At 36.3% G+C, this 19,268-nt stretch overlaps 1 protein-coding gene across 4 annotated transcripts in view; it reads left to right on the forward strand.

The window, feature by feature from the left end:
- The window catches only part of ARHGAP24 (Rho GTPase activating protein 24), a 734,422-nt gene that overhangs the window by 517,444 nt on the left and 197,710 nt on the right, over positions 1–19,268 (forward strand). The window contains exon 1 of one of the 4 annotated variants that reach the window (XM_025425651.3): positions 2,226–2,494. The exons of the other annotated variants lie outside the window; for them this stretch is intronic. The gene's annotated coding sequence lies outside the window, so the exon portion shown is untranslated. Of the gene's footprint in view, positions 1–2,225; positions 2,495–19,268 lie in introns of those variants that run through there. 4 annotated transcript variants of the gene reach the window in all.

Below are 19,268 nucleotides of genomic sequence, written 5' to 3' on the forward strand. Positions count from 1 at the left end.
CCCTGACTTATTCCATCTAAATCTCTGTGTCTCTCCTCACAGCCTTACCTCTCTTTCAAGGCTTACTCAGATTTCCTTCCTGTTCCTTCTAACAGACAAAAGGCAAAATGTTCAAATTAAAAGTAAAGAAGTAAAAGAAAAATAAGGAATACTTTTAGTAACCTCAAGTAACATGTATCAGACTGTCAGGCTCTAATCATATTTGACATATTAGCGTTATATATAAATGTAGTGTTGATGTCTTTGGGATTTATATTTGTGCAGAGCTTAGGCCAAATTAACTGAGAATGGAAGGAGAACCAGATCCTGCCATCGTGTCAAAAAGTATAAAGTAAGGTTTTTAAGATTGCTTTCTCAACTATGGTGTATTTTGAATCAGTCACTTATTTGTCATGGTTGGAAAATTGATTTAGTACCTATTAATTGCTCGACATTTTGGAAAATATCTTTCGAAAAATGAATTGTAACTTAAAAAAATACATTTTTATAATTATTTAGTCACAGTTACACTATTTTCTTCCAAAGACCAGGGCAAGAGTACATACAGCAACATTTTAAAAGTAGATGGGCAATATCAAAACCAAACTGAATTTCTGAATGAAAGAATGTGTCACAGTTTGAAAATGGGTTTTGAATGGTCTGAGCATTTGTTAATTGTGTCATTAAATTGTAGCATGGAATGGAGATTTGCCTTTAGTATTTTAGGAGTCAGATCACATAGAAAGATTAATAGTGGCCAGAGAAACTTTGATTTGGGCCATTTCATATTTTGACTTATTTGACCCTAGGATGAATGTTGTTGAGAGTGGGCAACTCAATGGAGAGAATGTAAATTAATTTTGGGCACATGCTTATAATGTGGCCTGGCTGGCTAATATATAATATTTATAGCTGGTCGATAAACAAGTAATGAGACAACTAAGGAGCTCTACATTTATGAACTTCCTAAAAAGTGAAGCTTACAAGTTTACCACTGAAAACTCCAGAATGGATAAAAAGGTAGTTATAGAAAATTGGCCTTATTTTTTAAGTGAGCCCTTTGATTTTGACACTTACACACTTATCTAAAAAAGTTATTGTTTGTTACTACATTCCACAAGAGAAGGATGAGGTAGGTTTATAAATGTTCGATTAATATTTGTTAAATAAGTGTATGAATGGATGAATGAATACATTTTAGGAAAATTTAAAAAATATTATAATAAGAATATCACTCCTTCAGTAGGGAAAAATAATTTCTTTATATATAAGTAGGAAATGTTACATGAAGGACACCAAATAAAAATTATTACGCTGCTTCTCTTTTATCTGACAAAATATGTAATCAATATGTACTACATCAGTATGTATTCTTGTATTAATAACAAAAAAAAACTCACACATATGGTAAAAATAAATCTTGACATATTGGAAATAGGGACCTGTCGTAATAGTAGTGTGTTTCTAGTTCTTTTGTGTGTGTGTGTGTGTGTGTGTGTGCGTGTGTTTCTAGTTCAATATCACTGATATTGGGTAGAAATATTAAAGACTAACACCAGTCACAACACCATCCCTCATAGTCATCTATAAGGACTCAGGGATGTTAGCATCCCTTGAAAATTAGTGACTCCTGAGACATAAAATTACTATGGAAAATCAACAAAGGATAAGATTCTTCCCTAGGTATACATGAAACTGGGCATCATAGACAAACTCTTAGTATTAAGGATTTTAAAGTGGAGTGAAATTTTTGCTCTGAGAACAGATGGTTCTCACATTGTAATTGTGTTACTGTTTGTTCCTTGCCAACTCATATTGGTATTATCCAAAGACACACAGGAAAAAGGTAAATCATTTCCCTTCTGGTACACTAGAGTAGTAGAAAGAGCATTGAATCCGGAGTTGTGCAACCTGGTAACTATTCTTAGCTGCAGCATTAATTAGCTATGTGAATCACCTCGTACAAATCATATTTTCTCTGGGTATCAGTTTCCTCATCTATAAAACGAGGGCATTGGTTTAAATTATATTTAAGATCCTGATACGCTTTCTGTGGTTCTCTTCTTCTCCTCCTCCTCCTCCTCCTCCTCCTCCTCCTCCTCCTCCTCCTTCTTCTTCTTCTTCTTCTTCTTCTTCTTTTGTCTTTTTCTGAATGCTCAACTACTACATTATTTAAGGTATAGTTCCTGGTTTTTTTTTTTTTTTTTTTTTTTTTTCTCCCCTCCCCTCTCTGTCTCTTTCTTCAATATATGGGCTAGGAGGACACTGACTAAGTCTGAGGGGCTGGAGGAGGAAGAAAATTAGCTGCAGGAAAGGTTTATATCCCACTCTACAGGAAAACTTAAATATAGCTACTACAGCTTTGAAAGGAATGGTTTATGTCCAAACAGCATTTTCCAGACAAGCTCTGTACTTTTTTGCCAACAGAATTAACTTTAAACTGAACGCAGTAGACAGTTAAACAAGAGTCGGCACTGGAAACAGCTGTGAGTAGACAAGCCCAGTTACTTATAAGGTACTGTTTTTTACTCGTGAAATCTCCTTCAGGGTTTCCTTGCTTCGGGCACAAGTATTTCGTGGTCATTTGACCTTTCCCCCTACCTTGTCTCTATTGAGAGAAAAGACACTCTTTAAAATACCTTAGGTTTTTAGCTGTATTGTTTGTGGCTGTTGATATTTGAAGTTACTAGGATTTTGTTTGGTTTTGTTTTGTTTTGTTTTGTTTTGAGGAACCTAATGATTGTTGCTGTTATTTTATTTTGAAGCTTAGTTTAGCTTTGTCCTTTGTTGCATCTTGTCTTGAGTGGGTTTTATGTTTTGTTGTTCATGTCGGATAAAGAAAGATATGCTTTAATATTAAGGAATGTACAGACTGCTCTGGAATGAGGGGGAGGGATAGGTTATTCGTCTTCCATTTGAAGTATAGAACCACTATAGAGCCAATCAGATCGGAGGACCAAGACCGGGCCACTGCAGGCACTTGAAACTGACTCGGGAAAGGCTCCTTGACCTCAGCACAGCTTGGTAGATCTGACCTGGAAAACACACAATTTTGAATCAGGATTTTACTTCTAATCTACTTCTACAGTTAATTGTTCATTTTAACCAATCCTTCCCTTCATTTCCATTTATTTTTAAAAATTCTGGCAAGCCTTTTTTTTTTAAGATATTAATTTATTTATTCATTAGAGACAGAGAGAGAGAGAAGAAGAGACATAGGCAGAGGGAGAAGCAGGCTCCCTGGGGGAACCTGATGTGGGACTTGATCCCAGACCCTGGGATCACACCCTGAGCCAAAGGCAGACTCTTAACCACTGAGCCACCCCAGGTGCCCCAAGCCTTTAAAAATATATTTTTTTTTCATTAAATATATATATATATTTTATTCTGCTATAAAAACATATAGCAGAATAAACATTTTATTTTTTTCATTAAAAAAATATATATGTATCTTAATAAAGTTTATCTTCTTTAAGCTCATCCACCTTAAATGGACATTTCCAAGATCTCCAATCACTGAATTGTGGAGGCTCTCAGAGCAGAAGGGGAATAGCCCAAAATGGCAGTGGAGTGGACTGAAATGAACCACTATTATCTGAATTGTCATTCTTTCCCCAGAGGCCTGGCTGGCTAATATATAATATTAATAGCTGGTCGATAAACAAGTAATGAGACAACTAAGGAGCTCTACATTTATGAACTTCCTAAAAAGTGAAGCTTACAAGTTTACCACTGAAAACTCCAGAAATTTTAGAAAGAATTTAGTTTTGGATAGTTAACTTTCTGAGATCCAGTATATATTTTGATATCTCTCTGGAGGGAACTAAATTCAATTTAAAATTCTCTGAACTACCCAGCCTTCTCATCATGGATATAGACTATAGAATTATTCTATCATGTAATGATACATTGGGGGCCTATTCTGTGGTATGTAAGGCTATTACTTCTTCTGTCATAAGGTCACATAATCACTATGCTCTTTTAAATTATATTATTTTTATAGGACTTTTTGCCTCCTCTGTCCAGCGTGCATATGGAACTGTGACTTCTTATGGGTGTGGACGTTTTGTGTTCTTCTCACAATGCCCTTCAACCTCAGCCACATTTTTATAATCTTATTTCTTTTATGCTGTGCACAAGAAAACCAGAAGGAAAAAACGCTTATAAAAATTGTGGAAGGAATGAGAAGCAATAACTTTATTTGAAGGCCCAAGTGATTCTCTTGTGAGCGAAGTGCACGTGCCAAAGTGCATAGACACGGTGACATCTATTTTAGGTACTCAGGAGACTTTTGGTTTGTGTCCAAGTTCTTACTTATGGTCTGTAGTAGAAGTTGCCATGGAAGTGGCTCTGGGATAAGTAAGGCATTACTGCATCAGATACAGAAAGTGTTGTTTGTTCTTCTTTTTATAAAGTTACTGGAGGTGTGTGTCAAGGAATCAGTGACTAACCACATCTCAAGGGGCAGATTTAATATTAAGTACAAAGTATTTTATTTTAGTTCCATTCACACATAAAATGTTCACATGCATGCATGGCTGGGAAACAGCATAATCATGCTTTGTAGGAAAGAGTTGTGGAAAAGGAAAAAGAATACATTCATCATCTAGTCCATGCAGTTATTCTGTGTGGAGATTGTGCTTTAAGGAGAAAAGATGTATTTTTCAGTTGTGTCAATAATGTCTTGATTTGTTTAACTGTATCCTCACTTACAGTTTAAGTTGAAAATACTATGAAGCACTGAATTGTATAGCAGAATATATGTTTTCTTACCTTTCAGTATTTTTATGTTGTACATTGCAGGGCAAAATGAATCACTGGTTTCTCAGTGATTTTGATAACTAATCCCACTTTACCCCGTGAAAAAAATTAAAACTGGATGTATTAGACAAAAGCACGAAGTGATAAACTGAGTCCATGGCAATTCTAAATTCCTTAAGCAGTCCATTGCTAATGACCTGACCATAGAGCTTTACCTAAAATTCTGTGTGAGGACTTTTGTCTTAGAGGCCTTTTTTACTTAATGCTAATTTTTAAATACAAGTTTCATCTAGTCACTGTAGAAATTGTTATTGGGTCTTAAAACATCTTGTGGTGTAAATAACAAACTCTTTATGTTTGAAACAATGAGTTAACAGACTGCCTTTTGCCTTCAACATTGAATTTAGGGTCCACTTAAGTTCAGAAGCATTGTCTAAAAGCTAGAGATTTTAGTTATTTTTTGCTCCCTCACTCTTTCAGTTAAATGACATGAGTTATTGTAAAATAAAATGTTATTCCAATTGAGACATAACTCTTTAAAATTGAAAATATGTTATTTAAGTCAATACAGTAAAACTTTTTTTTTTTTTTTTAAGATTTTATTTATTTATTCATGACAGACACAGAGAATCAGAGACATAGGCAGAGGGAGAAGCAGGCTCCCTGTGGTGAGTCCAATGCGGACTTGATCCTAGGGCCCTGGGATCACGCCCTGAGCCGAAGGCAAGCACTCAATCTCTGAGCCACCCAGGTGTCACTTTTTTTTTATTTCATTGATTCCCCCACTTTTTTTTATTTCATTGATTCTTTCAGTTTAATCTAAGTGTAATTTTCACAGGCTTACCTAATGAGGAAATCTAACATATGAAAGGATATGTATTTTACAAGGAGAACTATACTATCACAAGACCTAACCTAAAATTCCTGAAAACTCAGTGCTGTGATAAATATACCCTAATGAAGACTTCCATTTAAAAAGAGCTTTATAAAACTGGAAAGAGAAGCCTGTTAGTGTTCACCGATGATGCTTTTTAAGGGTCTTTCTTGACACAGCCTTGTGAGACTGCTCCAGAAGCCTCAGAACATAGCCCCTCATGAACTAAAATTCAGTGAGCAAATGTACATATTACAAGGAACTGTCAAGTCCAATGCTGTAGATTGTGAACAAGAGAGAGAAGCTATCAAAATTGCCTTAGTTGTTGAACAGAGAAAGAGGTAATTGCTTTCTTCTCATCAAAATCAGAATTTAGTTCATTTTCAATTTCAACATCCCAGGAAAGACTCTCAAACTGATGCAAAAATGTTCTTATATGTTGGCCTTTGCTTAATGTCCTAAATTGGTACTCATGGACAATTTAAGAGGTGATGTGGTCAAAGACTAAGATCCTTTTTTGTTCATTTTAGTCGTGCAAAAAATGTCTGTTGAATGAATATAACTTCCAATCCTTAAATTGGCAAAAAAAAAAAAAAAATAGTACTAAAACCATTATATTTTAATTCATGTTTTATTATTGGAATATTTGTTCTGTAGTTTCCTGTTGGGTTATGCTAAAACATAAAAACTTCATAGTTCATAATAAGTTATAAAATTGCTGTTAGCCAACAGTAATTTAAGAACTATGAATTGCGGGCAGCCCGGGTGGCTCAGCAGTTTAGCGCCACCTTCAGCCCAGGGCGTGATCCTGGAGACTCGGGATCAGGTCCCAGGTCAGGCTCCCTGCACGGAGCCTGTTTCTCCCTCTGCCTGTGTCTCTGCCTCTCTCTCTAGCTGTGTCTCTCATGGATAAATAAATAAAATCTTAAAAAAAAAAAAAAAAAAGAACTATGAATTGCTATAGGTGCCTAAAGCCAATGATAATTTAAAAAGCAGAGTTGGAATACATGAAGGTGTCAGCCTTTTTCCTCTACTCTTTGTTTATTTTGCTGAAGGTATTGTGGAATTTATAATACATTTGTTACAAGCAGATGCTGCTTTTTAAACTTAATATTATTATGTTAATATAATTTTGTTAATATTATGTGATTATTATTATTAGTGGGAAAATAGAAGGATATTAGAAGAACAGATAAATGTGGCTGAGTCTAAGACAGTTTTGCAGGCCAAATATTATTTTGGTCTTAAAATTTTAAAAAAGTAGTTTTTAAAGATTATGAAAGTTGTAGGGGTACCTGGGTGACTCAGTCAGTTAAGTGTCTGGATCAGGATTGAGCCCTGGATTGGGCTTCCTGCTCAGGAGGAGGTCTGCTTCTCACTCTTCCCCTCACCCCATTTGTGCTCTCCCTCTCTCTCTCTCTCTCTCTCTCTCAAATAAATAAATAAAATCTTTAAAAATAATAATAATAATAATAGAAGATTATGTAAGTCTAGGCAAATAATGATACCTTTCCAAACTAACAAAAATAATAATAGTGATTCTAAGGAGCAATTTCCATTTTGCTTTAGCTTCTCCCTCCAACCTGCTTGCTTTTCAATGTGTCTAATACAAAGATGTGTTCTGTGGCCCTTCTCTGAAGCGCAGCGCGAGTCCAGCAGGGAAGACAGCATCCATAGGTCCTCCATCTCCTCACATGAAAACAGTATAAATAGAGTCGAAAACAATAGAAAGGAAAGCAAACTTCCTGCAACCTGGAGGTATAGAAAGTCCTCCCTAACTCACCAGAAAGCTAACAATTGTAAGGATTATGAAGAGAGTGACAATATAAAAGGAGAAATAAATTCTTATTACCAATTCCACTCTCCAGTGGATTCATTCCTATTGTTAGATTTCTTTCCATATCTGTGTACATAACATATCATCAATATTTTGTTTGGTTTTCCTTTTACAAAATCAGCTTAAAACTGTACATTTGCATTCCACCTTTCTTCATGTAACATTTTATGAGGAACTTTTTCTGTATTATTCAGAATGCTTTGGAAAAAAAATAACGTGATATTCTATTCTATCCTACGGCAACACTATATGTAACAGAATGTGCTCCCCCGTTGTTGGGGACCTATGTTGTTTTGGGGTGTTCTGTTGTACATGAAGTAAGAATAAGCATTCGTTTACATGTGACCTTTGCTCATTGGGTTATTTTAGGATTGTAATAACTTAGAAATTTGCAAGTTCAAATCCTCTCTGCAGTATAGGGGAATGAAGTGCAGAAAGATTGCTCATGTAGAACCCAGGCTTCCAGCTTTCAGTCTAATTTCAGTGATCATCCAGAAGTAATGACTGGATGATACATTTACTCTGGGGCTAAAGGTGAAAACATAATTTCCGTCTGTCTGAGTAAGAGGTCAACCATGTACCCTATCCTCTGAAGATCTCCAGGGAACAGAAGGGTTCTCATACTAAAGGAAGAACTCCAGATTCCGGGCCAGAAGGCTTTATTACACAAGGGGTGATAAACATATAATAACTATGGGAACATTTTTAAATAGCTGTCACTTTGTTAATGAGTATTTGCTAAAGCATTTCCTGGGCCACTAGTGTTTATGGAACTTTTAAACAAAATATTTATAAGGATGAAACCAGAACTTGTTTTATAAATTACGTCCTTTTACTTGCACCTTAACTTCTCCTCGGTGCACATCCCATGTTCAGGCCTCTGCTACACTAAACAAACAAACACTCAACTTTCTCAACCAAGCGCTCTCTTCCTGATGCCAAGAAAAATTTCTTCTTTTTTTTTGTTTTGCTTTCCCACCTCCCTCTGACTCTAAAACTCTTTGCAGTTGGCATTTATTTCGACTACAATACTGAAATTAGCTCTCAGAGGTTGCTAATGATGGCCGAATTAACTGTTAAGCCAGAGCTTTTTAGCCATTGCTCAGCTCTGCTCTTTTTGCCATTTTTACCATTTACTGCCATGCTGTCCTTGAAATATTTCCACCTTTTAGTGTTAAGGATCTTGTACTAGCCTATGGCTCCACCTTTCTTTTCTTCACTCTCTTTAGAGGGCCCCTGTCTTCTTCCCACCCCCTTGCTCTGGGTGTCTGGGTTTGTTTTATTCCCTTTCCTTTATAGTTTTTCCCTCAGAAGATTGCATCTAACACCAAGGCTTTTGCTGAAAGCCCCGTTTAGAGATCTGGTAGGCAAGACCTCTTGTAACTCACAATTAGCACAAGTTATAATACTGGTTTCCTTTCTCTGGATGCACAGCACTTGTATTAGGAGCTTTGGCTTGATGGGTAAGTGGGCTAGATTTCAGGCCCAGCTTGACTACACAACCTTCCTTGGTTGCCCTGCTTGTCAGAGTGCCCCATACCAGGCTGCTTCAGATACTCTAGTGCTTCAGACTCCATATCATTCCCTCACTCCAGACGGCCCTTCATCTTTTATCTCCTTCCTCACTTCCTGTGCAACCAGGTGACAGTTATTATAGAATTTTAAAAACTATAGTCTTTGTTTTGTTTGGTTTTTCATCTCCATGACCATCTTGCTCAGAATTAAATTATCTCTTCTTAACCCATTGTCTTCTTCCTGATCCTGGTTTCTCTCTCTCCAATCCTTTGCCACTCCAGTCCATCTTCTACACTGTTGGCAATTTAAAGAAATATATGTGTGTGTATATATATATATATAGCTCAGCTCTGGCATATTTTACATGTATCATCCTTTGCAGGTTACTTAACATTTCTAAACCTCTGTTTTCTCACTTAAAAGAAGTGTAAGAAGTGTACCAATAATGGTTAACACATATCCAACCCATATATGCACTAGAGTGCTCTGTGTTCTTTCCATGCATTCCTTTATCCAGTACTCACAAGAGTACATTTTATTAGATTTATACTAAATATGCCTTAAGAATGCAATCCAGTTGATCTTAAAGAGACTGATTTATTCTTTATGAGTTCAAAATTTTTTTCTTTTAAGAAAGCTACTCTAAAGTTAACCCAGATAATACCAGTTACCTTAGCCCAATTGCAAATGATGGTAAAACAGTAAGTAGATGTTTTATTTCAATTGGAGACAAAGGCATCTTCTGGCCCATTCTTTTCTCTTGCTGGAGGGGAGGTGGATGGGAGGATGGGCTAAATGGGTGATGAGCATTAAGGAGGCCATTTATGAAGAGCACTAAGTGTTACATGTAAGTGATGAATCACTAAATTCTCTTCCTAAAACTAATTGTGCACTATATGTTAACTAACTTGAATTTAAATAAAATCTTGGAAGGAAAAAAAACAAAAAACAAAAAACAACAAAAAAGAAAGAGTAGCAAGAAAACGAAAACTTTTTTTTTTGTAACTGCAAACTACCTGATGCAAATGAACATTTTTCTTCATTCAAATACATGAATCAAACACATGTGATTCAAATCACATTCTATATGATTTTCTTTATTCTTTATGATACAACCTTATGGTCACAAAATAAACAAGTGGAGTAGCCAGGAATCTGTCCCAGGTTTTTGACAACAGGCTCTCTGCCTCATTTGCAGATTGCTTCTCTTTCTATGAATTTAAGAATTCCTGCAATGACATAATCAAATTTAAGTGGAAATACTTCAGAGTAATGACTAAGGGGATTCAGGTGTTTGTCAGGAATATTATTTCACTATAGTTTTCTCCTGGAGTAATAGATTGATTTAGGTTTTTCCAAATCGACACATGCCTTCCACTTTGGGTAGATACGCTGACCATTTTCCCTTGTCTCCAGTACCAGTTTTTTTTTAAAGCTATTGCTAGTGTCTTCGCTAGTGCTTTCCCCCAGAGACTAAGCTATTTCTGTCAGAGGACTTTGGCTCTGTCTTAGCATCAAAGGTTCTGTGGTTTATTTCATTTCCTTAATCTACTCAGTAATTATGTATGAATGGAAGTTGCCTAAATTATACAATAGGGGAGTTGGAAGGGGTCTTAAGGATATTGTAATGAAGCCTGACCAAAGCAGGCCAAACTAGGCTAAGAGACATATCAATGATCATAGAACAAGTCTAGAGGGTGCTTCCTCTATAAGAATGTGTACGTTGCAGTTATACTGGCAACTTCTTGGAATATTAAGTGCATTGAATAGTCTAAAAATCACAATAGAAATAAATCTGAGTGTTCTCTTTCCTTCTCCCTCCATCTTTTAGTGTCAGGCAGGAATGGTTGGAATCCAGTGGGTATATTAAAGATCCACCCTCTTTTTCATTCTCAGGAGCTGCTTTTTGGTGGAGAAAGCCTTCCAGATGCTGTTTGACTTTAAACTTTCTCAGCTCTGAAATGGGATTTACTGACATGTGTCACAAATAAAATAATGAAATATTTATGAATCATCCTGAAAGTGCAACTCCCAGTGCTCCACAGTGTTCTCTGAAGCAAAGTAAATCTCTGTGTCAGAGACATATTTGTACATTTAAAAAAATATATAAATATGTATATATGTGTATATATATACACATATATGTAAACATTATGCTTGTGGCAGTTTTAAAATATGAAATACAATATTTCTATGAACACACACACACAGATTGGGGAAGTGGCTTGGGATAACTACGGTTTTGAGAGTGAACGTTCTCCTCCCTTCATGCAGGTTTATCACTTTCTCATATGTAACACTGGCTTCTGCCTTTTTTCAGTCTCACCTTTGTATCATTTGCCACTCGTGATGGCCTTTCAGACTAGAGTGTTCCTTTGTCTTGTCTTTTTTAGAGGTTATTAGTTCTTTTGAGATGCTCTCCCTGACTCCATCCCTACCCTTACTTCCATCCCCTGACTTCTATGGCTCTGATGGCTTTGCGCTTGAACTTTGTGCCTCCTGGCCCACTTCCCTAGCTCAGCTGCACCATCACCTACTGGGACAAAGACTTTGTCTTATAGGTTTGTATGACTGGCACTTAACACAATGCCTGACACTGGATGACAAATTTAGGGTCTCAATATTGTCTAGTTTTGTTATTACAAGGGGGCATAAATCCTGTGTGAGGTGTTCTCACACAAGGGTATGTTAAAGGATTAGCCAGCCTGTCACACCAGCCATCTAGTTAGTGGAATGGAAAGTATAAGAATACAGGCAAGAGCAAGGAGTTTTTCCTCCCCCCCACCCCAGCTAAAATATTCCAGGTTTTTGCTCTACCTAGGTATTTACTTCATATTTACTCAGATTTCATGTTAAAGCAGATGGTCACTCGAGTGCTTATTTTATTATTTTTGAACACCTTTACTTATTTCACCATTCAGGTATTTTATGAAACTGTGTTTGTCTTAGCTTCTTCACCATTAGAGTTTCTGCAGTCCCTATATATGATGGAGGAGGCTTGGATTCAGTGCTGAAATTCAAGAAATATTTTGAAATTCATTCACAGTCTGTCCCCTTAACATTTTCTCAAATCTCATTAATTTTAGGACAAATACTGCTTCAGAAAAAGGATAATTAAGAAAAACGCTTTAGAGATTTTTGTTTGCAACAGTTTTTGAGTTTCTTTTTTTTTTTAAGATCTTATTTATTTATTCATGAGAGACACAGAGAGAGAGAGGCAGAGACATAGGTAGAGGGAGAAGCAGGCTCCTTTCAGGGAGCCCAATGCAGGACTCTATCCTGGGTCTGGGATCACACCCTGAGCCAAAGGCAGACCTTAAGCGCTGAGCCACCAGGTGTCCCTAGTTTTTGAGTTTCAAAGAGTTAACTCCATTAATCTTCAGGATCTAAAGTTTAAATTATAACAACAGCAACAAAAACAGCAAAATAAAACGATCCCTTACCAATCAATGTTACCTTAAGTGACACACAGAAACTGGTAAATTGCTCAGAAGGATTGTTTCCATCCTAAAAGTGCCTTATAAAGTGAGCCTATACTGGTAATGAGTGATCCTTACCCAAATTCTTAAAGCACAGCTAAGCTGCCCAAGAAGTAACATCTACTCCAAGTCTATGAGCTCCATACAGATCAAGGACAGAAAGGGAAAAAAAAAAATCACTTACTGGCTTTCTGAGGGAATTATAGTTTACTCAGAGTAAAGGCTATAAAATTGGACACACCAAGAACTTCCTTATGAAAATCTAAGTTCTGAAAAGTTCTTAATTCCACTGACTGATTTGAGAATTTTCCAAAGTATGGCCTCTTTAAGTTTTCACTGGTCTTCTGGGACATCTATGGAATCTCTTGGCCAAACCTTGACAACTGCTTGTGGATGGCCCAGTTTCCTATTACCCAGTGTGCAGACAGAGAGGGGATGGTATGCAGAAATTGACTTGTATACATGAGTGGGGCAAGAGATTGTTACTCCATGCAAATACAAATGCAGGCTCTGAACAAAAATCTTTTCTGGGAGGGCACGCATGGCATCCCACAGGCATAACAACATTGAGGTGTAATTTGGGGAATCAGTCATATCAGGGGTACTATCAGGTGGCAAATGAGATCCAGCCAGCCAGAGAGATGTCAGGCAATCAAAGAAGGTCAAACACGCTTTTGTCCCCAGGGAAATCAGTCAGCAGGTTGGTGGCAGTTCAGGGATAAAACCCTTTTTAAGAGTGAAATGGAAAACAAAATGCAGGCTTATTGCACAACTGGGTATTAGACACTAGATCGGAACTTAGACACCAAAGAGGCAAAAACTCAGGTTATAGTAGAAGAACCCAAAATCTAATCCTAGAAAGTGTGGGCAGGGCTAAGCTAGTATTGAGAGTCAAATAGCAGTAGAGGGAAGCAAATTACAAATATTAGCAATAATAGAAAGCTAGATATTCTGCAGGACTATGCCAATTCTGGACCTATTCTGATATCCATGGTGAACTACCAAAAGGTCTTAGGGGTGGGGAAGTTAGTGCCAGCCATTTTAATTCATTTCCTATAGAGACTGTCAACTGGGAATTAGGATTATGTTTGCCCTTCCTTGAGATGCAATGTGGAGGATTCTTTAAAATCACCTTGAGAAGTCCTATTAAGCCATCAGTTGTGATATTTTCTCTTCTAAAGACCACTAGGTTTGCACATCTCCTTGCTTTAAGATCTAAGTTAGGGGGATCCCTGGGTGGCGCAGCGGTTTGGCGCCTGCCTTTGGCCCAGGGCGCGATCCTGGGGACCCGGGATCGAATCCCACGTCAGGCTCCCGGTGCATGGAGCCTGCTTCTCCCTCTGCCTGTGTCTCTGCCTCTCTCTCTCTCTCTCTCTCTGTATGACTATCATAAATAAATAAATAATTAATTAAAAAAAAGATCTAAGTTAGGATATTTCATTGTCTTCCCATGTTCTGATTTTAAGCATTCTTTTTTCTGGTTTTCCCTCAATAAATCTGAGGAACTTAGATGTTTTTAGCAGTTACAAAAATCACTTGAAGAAGTTAAAATGCAGACTTCTGGGCCAATGTTTAGACTGTCTGATTCAGTGAACCTGTTATGGGGCCCTGGAATATGTTTTTTTTTTTATAGATTTTATTTATCCATTCATGAGGGACACAGTGAGAGAGAGGCAGAGACACAGGCAGAGGGAGAAACAGGCTCCATGCAGGGAGCCCGACGTGGGACTCGATCCTGGGACTCGATCCCGGGACTCCAGGATCATGCCCGGGCTAAAGGCAGGTGTCAAACTGCTGAGCCACCAGAGATCCCCTGGAATATGTATTTTAACAAAAATTCCAGGTGATTATGATGCAAGTTATCTATGAGCCACATTTTGAGAAATCCTACTTTAAGTTATCTAAATGTCTCAGGAAATCTAACAGTTCATTGGCCATCTCTCAAACTGCCTTTAGCTCTCCATGTAGCAGTACAAATTATTCCTAATCACACCACATACCTTGATTTCACATTATGAAAATGGTTCTTATAATAATATCCTGGGCCAAAACATTGAAAGTTTTAGAGTATAACGCCAAATTCAAGATAGATTGTGTTTTGACTGTCTTTAATTTTATTGAATCTACACTTTAAAGGACAATTTATTTTTATTGAAATTTATATCTATTCTGTGATATGAAAATTGCTCCAATTTATACCTGAAATGTGATTGTATCTCTTTACTCTTCCCAGAGTGAATTATTTCTCTTTCTAGTTTATTAGAGAACCATTCTTTCGACTGCAAGCATACAGACAGCTGCAGACTCTTGGTAGAAATTAAAAAGTATTTGAGATATTTACAGTGTCTCTTTTAGTATTGGAGGCTGGGCAACAAATAGTCATCACATATGGGAAAGATTTATGTTGCCTGAGTGGGATCAAGTTTGATGTAGCATAAATGGTATTTCCCCAGATTTTCCATGGCCACAGTATATGCTCTTGTCTCTATGGAGAAATATGCTGGGCTAGGGAATAATGAATAAGCATTCTTCCAGGCACTGTAGTCAGAGCCTTTTCTTTTCAGCCAAGTTTAGTATGACTTTTTCACATATGATTTTGCTCTTCATGAACTAGATTGGAAAAAATGAAAACCTGTTCTAAAAATAAATATATCAAGCATTTAACTACTAATCAGTAAACATTTGTCATTGCTAAAGTCTGTAAGAACCAAATAGCAAGCCTAGTGCTGCATATTAAGCCTGTTCTGTTGTGTGCTTAACTTTTTAACCCAACAAAGAAATAAGGAGTCACAGAAATGAAGGAACTCTATGAAATAGTGAATAAAGCAAATTGTCTTTAAAAAAAAAAAAAAGCAAACAGAATTAGAACTAAACTAAATGTCCATATTTTGGGAATCTGTGCAGTCTTCTTAAAATTTTTTGATAATGGCCTTTTTTTTAGCTTTATAAATTCTGCCTCTGTAACACACATGTCGAGTATTAAGGCATATTTGATGGTAAAGATAGAAGACGAAAATATAAAATATTGCTCTCTACCAGAAGTGGTTAGGATTTGAGAGGTGACCCCAGAAAAGAAATTACATGTGTTAAAATCCTGAGTCATGAATTATGTTTAGCAAATATTTTCAGCTGTCTACTTTCTAGTTACTTAATGGAATTATATTATTCCCCTCTTCTGAAGTTAGTCATAGCCATATAACTTACTTTGACCAGTGAAAAATGAACAAAAGTGATGTTTCTCTTTTCTAGGTAAAAGTTATAGGTGCCACTGTCCAGATCATCACATGCCCTTCCTACTGCTCTGGGATGGTGGAAGCACATTATTAGGTCCTTGGACAAGCTGGGGCCCCTGCTGACTCAGAGTGGACAACAGTATGAGTCAGAAAAAAAAAAAAATGTGTTATGGAATTGATTATCAGTGCAGCAACATTTAGTCTCTCCTGACTAGTACACATATAGACACAGACGCAAGAAACACCTCAAGTGTTTTGACAGTATATGGGGATTTACCGAGATGGAGGTTGTCAATAATATATGATTGTGCATTATATAATTTAAGGGAGCTCTAGAGTGAGCATGATGGAAAAAACTGTGTTTGCTTAATTGTAGAGTCAGGTCTGAAGACTAAGGAAATAAAAATATATTTAAAATTATGTTCATGGTTATATATAACAGCAACATACAACAAAACTGGCAATGATGACACCTGAACATTGAAAATGGGAGTGAATGGTATATTCTGCTTTTCCTTTTAATAGTTCAAACTTTTTAAATCAAATGATCCTGAAACAATTTTTATTTAAAAATAGAAATATGAGAAAATTAAATACCATACTCCAATAAAAATCTAAATTTTTAGCAATTTTTTAGATAAAGCATAGTGATTAGTATGAAGAGAATTCAGAATATACTGGTCCTGAAGATCCTCCTAAAATCAAGGACTTGGAAGAAAAATAGAGTATCATACATGACCTATATAAAAGCCAAGGCACAAATGGTCTACTTGTAGCATAGATTGCTTTAAAGATACATTGCCCAATAATTGTAATTAAAAAAAAAATCTAATGTAGTATGAGTATGTTAGAGTACATTCCGATTCCTGATTCATTACATTATTTTAAAATTCTCTTCATTCAGTTGTCCCCCAAAACTTGTCTGAATCCTCTAAAAACCTTTTTTCCCCCTGAAATTCAGCCATGGTGCCTCCTTTTCCTTTTCCTCTTTTTTTAAATCCTCTCTTCCTACTTCAAGCAGTTTCTCTTCTTCATTTTTCTCAGTTTTCTCTACCTGTTATCCGGATTCTATAAAACCAAAGGCAAGAATGGAGCAGACTCTAAATGTTCTTTGGAGTAAAAAAAAAAAAAAAAAAAAAAAGGACAAAATGCTCTGTAGCAATCAAAAAAGAGATACGGTGTGAAAAAATTATATATTTTCTTTTTTTTCCCTATGTTTGACACAGTTATGAGAGATGAGCTTTCAAGAAACTACTCTTTGCTTATCTGTGGGAGTATGCCATTGGTTACATTTTCTATATAGACAGGCCTCTTTTTAAAAATAAAAATTGTGGTTTTCCCCTTAAAAGAAGCTAGAACTAATTAAAGGATAAATCATATACTCTGGCCCAGCCCTCTGTGGGGTGCACAGCTTAATAGTATTTTGAGGGATATTATGACAATTTATGGATTATATTCCAAAATGCTATGCACCTAGGAGACATTTCTGGTATGTCTTCCCTCCCAACATCATCCCCGTTTATCTTTATTTTCTTAGGAAATATCTGATCTCAAAGAGCTACTGTATTTCTTGTGTCAGAAATCCAAGATCATCAAGTTGATTTATTATAGTACAGTATGACATCCTGTCAGATCTCATTGTTATGCACCTCTGAAGTACATCAACAAATTGCATCCATCAACTAATACTTGGATTTGTTTAATTCTGTCATTATTTAATTAGGCTAAAAAATATCACAGTAGGAGAAAACTCATTGTTTTTCTGTGTTAAAGAAATTCTTGTAGAAATAGAGGAATATTTTTCCTCGCCCCATAAATTAGAGATGGTAAGATAAATAGAGAGTTGACAGATATAAAAGAAGCAGTTAGTTCCCAGTTATATAACACCGATAAATTTTTAAAGAATGAAATTTTGTGTTAGTATGAGGTCTTAAATGTTGTAGCATACACAATTCACTGCACTCTCTGCTTGAATGAACATGAAGTAGGACAGCATATATGCACTTTGTGTCTAGATAATAAGTTTGATGCAATTGTTTGACTATAAGTGTTTCTGAAATGTATACATCAAGAAACTGCCAGCATTCATTCTAATGGCTGGTTTACCATAAGTTTCTAGGATGAGGAATTCTTAAGGAAACCAAGTTGAGCATGTATTATATCCCTAGATCTTGAGAGTATTGCTTCTTAGAGATAGATGTGTGCTTTGGTTTAGGAACATGGTTTTATTTATTATTATTTTTTTATGGGGTGGGCAGACAAGGGGCAGAGGGAAAGGGAGAGAGAGAATCTTAAGCAGATTCCATTCTCCCAACATGGAGCCTGATGCGGGGCTCCATCTCACCACCTGAGATCATGACCTGCGCTAAAATCAAGAGTCAGATGCTTAACCAACTGAGCCACCCAGGTGGCCCAGGGACATGGTTTTTAAATGCTAGGGCTGTGAGGATCCCAAGCCTGCAAAACATTGCCCAGATAAATGAAAATGGGATTAGTAGAAGTTTGAAACCTTATTTCCTGCAAAATAAAAGATAAGGTAGGCCTTTCTCTTTTAGTTCTGTTTATGGTACCTGGCAAGCTCTTTTCTATCACATCTATTTTTAAACAAGTTTTGGCTTCTGAAGCTATGACCCTTAGTTTGTATATACTCTTTTTAATCTCAAATTAAATATGTGATAGAATGAGATTAGGCTATTTCCTGTCATAAAAATAGAATGCTCTTGTGAATACTTTGAAAAGAAGAAATGAACAGTGTCTAAGTGTGTTTTCTTCCATATTAATCCACTGTCCATGCTGCACTAGGTATTGCCCAAAACACACACTCAAGAAGCAGTGCCTTGCCTTCTTTATAAGAGTATATGAGCCACTGTAAGCATGTCGAATACAGGGAAAGGAATAGCAACATGATAGGGGTATAAATAATAAGATTTTGAAGGACATTTATTGAGACTTCACCTGAGAAGAAAATGTGATTTATTTAGCAGCATGAGGTAACGAGTAAGAAGAGGTACCGTATTGCTCTTGCCATTTTCTTTAGGGAACAGCATTCCTCATGCTGAAGGGGAAAGGCACGTCTATCAGTTTAATTAAATAATCTAAATGTGTATCAGAGAGAGGGAATAAAACCATACATTCTTCAAACTTTAGGGGAAAATCATTCTTTTTTCTTTATTTTCAACAGAAATATCAATTTCCTGTTACTATTTCTGTTGTTTTTGGAGTTGTTGGAGTCTACTGAAGGTAGCTGTGTAAGTCTTTTGTAATGTGATATACATCTATCAGGAGGCTGTCTGAATTCCATTGAAATAATAAAGTGGTAGAGTGAAAAAGAGATACCATATGCCACTAAAGATTATTTTGCTGGTATTTTCAGTATTTTTTTAAATAGTATTAGTTAGGAAGCCAGTGGCATAATGAATAAAGTACAAAGGGAGAAAAAAATAATACCCAAGTGTAATTATGCTTTTAAAATGTTGGATCTTCAACATCTTATTGAAGATTTTTTTAACTTAAACATTATCTTGACTATCATAAAAAATATTATTTAATGTGATCTTTTAAGTGATTAACACTGAGCCTATTACTATGTA

This window comes from Canis lupus, chromosome 32, assembly GCF_003254725.2.
Source record: "Canis lupus dingo isolate Sandy chromosome 32, ASM325472v2, whole genome shotgun sequence".
NCBI lineage: Eukaryota > Metazoa > Chordata > Mammalia > Carnivora > Canidae > Canis > Canis lupus.